General features: G+C 31.3%; 1 non-coding gene across 1 annotated transcript; it reads left to right on the top strand.

Moving 5' to 3' along the window:
* The first annotated feature begins 221 nt into the window (after positions 1–221).
* On the top strand, positions 222–329 carry LOC119472365. The gene has a single exon (XR_005201509.1). It is a non-coding gene; the product is annotated as a U6 spliceosomal RNA (small nuclear RNA).
* The last annotated feature ends 2,694 nt before the right edge of the window (positions 330–3,023 follow it).

The raw sequence follows: 3,023 nt of genomic DNA, 5'->3' as shown, positions 1-3,023 counted from the left end.
TAAACAATATAAGTAATTTTTTTAAGAATATTTGCATTATAACTACAAAGATAATTATCTAGATAAAATAATCATTGTTAACTGCTTTTATTATTTTATTAGAAAAGCATTTAATGGTTTCCTACTAGTTGCCAGGGACTCTGCTAGAAACTAGGAATAAAATGTTATTTTTATTCTGGGTAGTGTAGTTGATAAAGGTATCATTTAATAAATGGCTTTGCATGCTCACTTCAGCAGCACATATACTAAAACTGTAATGAGACAGAGACAATTAGCATGGCCCCTGCGTAAGGATGACAAGAAAAAGAAAAAAAAAACACACAAAACTTTACTACACAAACTCTAAATTATTTGCTTATAGTTTGTAGTCTATTAAAAATTAATTTTAAAAACTTACCTCATAAAGAGACCATTGCTTTTCCTTGACCTGATATAGAGGAACAATTAATGCAGAGGGTTCCTATAAAGAGGACATAATGTGTAATGTTGGAGGCAATGTCACCAAATTGAGCTCTTCAATATCTAAAACAGGAAATATCATTGGGATGTTTTTATAAAATATGTTTCAACTTGGCCTGTGGCATAAAGGCAAATGACAATTCTCTCTCTCTCTCTCTCTCTCTCTCTCTCTCTCTCTCTCTCACACACACACACACACAAACACACACACCCCTAAAAAGGGCAAAACAACCTGCCCAGGTTGGCAGCACAACTGTCAAACAGTCTGTTTCCTAAGTCAATAGTGGATTGTAAACAGGCTCTAATAAGATAAGGAAATGTTCAGATAAAGTTAAGCAAAGTAAACGTCTTTGCTAAAGGACTTCTTAGAGCTTTAACTATGTTAATACGCAGTTACCAAAACAGCTAACAATTATTGAGAATTTACTGAATGCTACATACTGGCTGGCACACAGTGCTTCTAATATTTTATCTAATCAACACAATAATTCTATGAGGTAGGCACTAATTTTACTTTCTTTTTTAAGATAAAAAAACTGAAACCCAGCTAGAAGCTGAGCTGGAAGAAAGGGCAGCAGGAGGAAGGTGGCTACCTTCTGTAGTTCATTTAAGGGTCTTCTTAGAGTTCAAAATTCTTTCCATAGCTGAACAGAGGGCTTTCTAGAAATAAGATATCTCTCATAAAGTAATTCTGGGTCTGTTCTTCCATATAAGACATGAACACAATAATTGTAACCCAGAACACTGTTAAGCAGATGAATCCATTATAAGAAAAATAAAAAATCTCAGTAAAGTATCTATACAATATCTATGTAACATGATTCTCTATTGAATCAAATTATGTACTCCTAATATTAAATTTTGATGTCTTATACTGAATATTTGGATATAAGCCCATTAATTGATAGGTTTCTGCAGAAGTGATTTTGGGTTTTGGAGGAGTGGATAAAAGTATTTTAAAGAATTGAGCTATATTTAGTATAAACATATAGTGTACATGTTAATATCAGCCCTGACAGGCCAAGAAAAAATAAATTGTACATAAAAATAATATTTTTCAAGATTATTAAAATAAGCATAAACAAATCAGAATACAATTTGGCCTATTTGTAGTTTGTAGTAACAATGAATGCATTATAATTTTAAAGTGTAATTACCATAAGGGAATTGTATAGACATGCCACTTAAGATATTATATCCCTGAATTCCAGGTGAAATATTATTGCTACTAAGACACAGAAGAAAAGGTTAAAGTTATACACAGAGTACCCTATATATTTTATAATTCTTGTTTGCTTTTAAAAGGAATAGTTAGAAAAAAGCAAAAAGTGATAAAAATATAAACACATAATTGTACATAGAGGAGGAAAAGTGAGGTAAAAAGAATACTTAAGACTTTAATATCTCTGCCAACTTTGTAAAAGTATCTAGTATATTACTTTATAGAATTAAAAAGATATATAATTGAAAAAGATGTTTTGCAATTGATTATATTAATATTCAATACACTAACAGTTATAATATTGAAGTAAAGAGGAATAAAATTGACTGTCTTTGTATGATTTAGAGCCACTAAAGTGTCAAATAATAAGAATGTATTTAAAACAGATTTTTTTATTAGTTTTAATCTTGAAAGTAGCCATGAACTGTGACTTGGAGCATTTAACAATATTTAATCTGTGAAAACATGGCAAATGGTAAATCCCTGCATAGCTTGGAAGGAAACATATGCTCTACAAGAGATAAGTGTAAATATGTATACTCTGAGTAGTTTTTCATTTTTAATTCTAAGTTCTTTGGAGTAAATTGCATTTTTGAATTTTAAGCATTTTGTTCAGTTTATTGCAGTAAATTCTTATGCTTCCACAATTATTACTTTTTATAAGGATTTATGTGACAAAAAGAATATAAATTCTTATCACATTAAATTGCCTAATGAATTAAAAGTAAAATAAAATAAATGCATATTTTAAATTAGACTTTCAGTTCTGGGATACATGTGTAGAACCTGCAGGTTTGTTACATATATACACACATGCCATGGTGGTTTGCTGCACTTATCAACCCATCATCTACATTAGGTATTTCTCCTAATGCTATTCCTCTCCTAGTCCTCAACCCCCCAACAGGACCCAGTGTGTGATATTCCCCTCCCAGTGTCCATGCGTTCTCATTATTCAACTCCCACTTATGACGAGAACATGCAGTGTTTGGGTGTTTGGTTTTCAGTTCCTGTGTTAGTTTGCTGAGAATGATGGTTTCCAGCTTCATCCATATCCCTGCAAAGGACATGAACTCATCCTTTTTTATGGCTGCATAGTATTCCATGGCGTATATGTGTGCCACATTTTCTTTATCCAGTCTATCATTGATGGGCATTTGGGTTGGTTCCAAGTCTTTACTACTGTGAATAGTGCTGCAATAAACATGTATGCAAAAAAAATGCATTTATTTTATTTTTAAATCAAATTAAATTTAATTTAAGTTCTGGGATATATGTGCAGGATGTGCAGGTTTGTCACATAGGTAAACCACACATGCATTTTTTTTTTTTTTTTTTTTTT

This window comes from Cebus imitator, unplaced genomic scaffold, assembly GCF_001604975.1.
Source record: "Cebus imitator isolate Cc_AM_T3 unplaced genomic scaffold, Cebus_imitator-1.0 Scaffold96, whole genome shotgun sequence".
NCBI lineage: Eukaryota > Metazoa > Chordata > Mammalia > Primates > Cebidae > Cebus > Cebus imitator.
The sequence above is the reverse complement of the archived record's forward strand: the minus strand, read 5'-3'. Positions and strand labels throughout refer to the sequence as shown.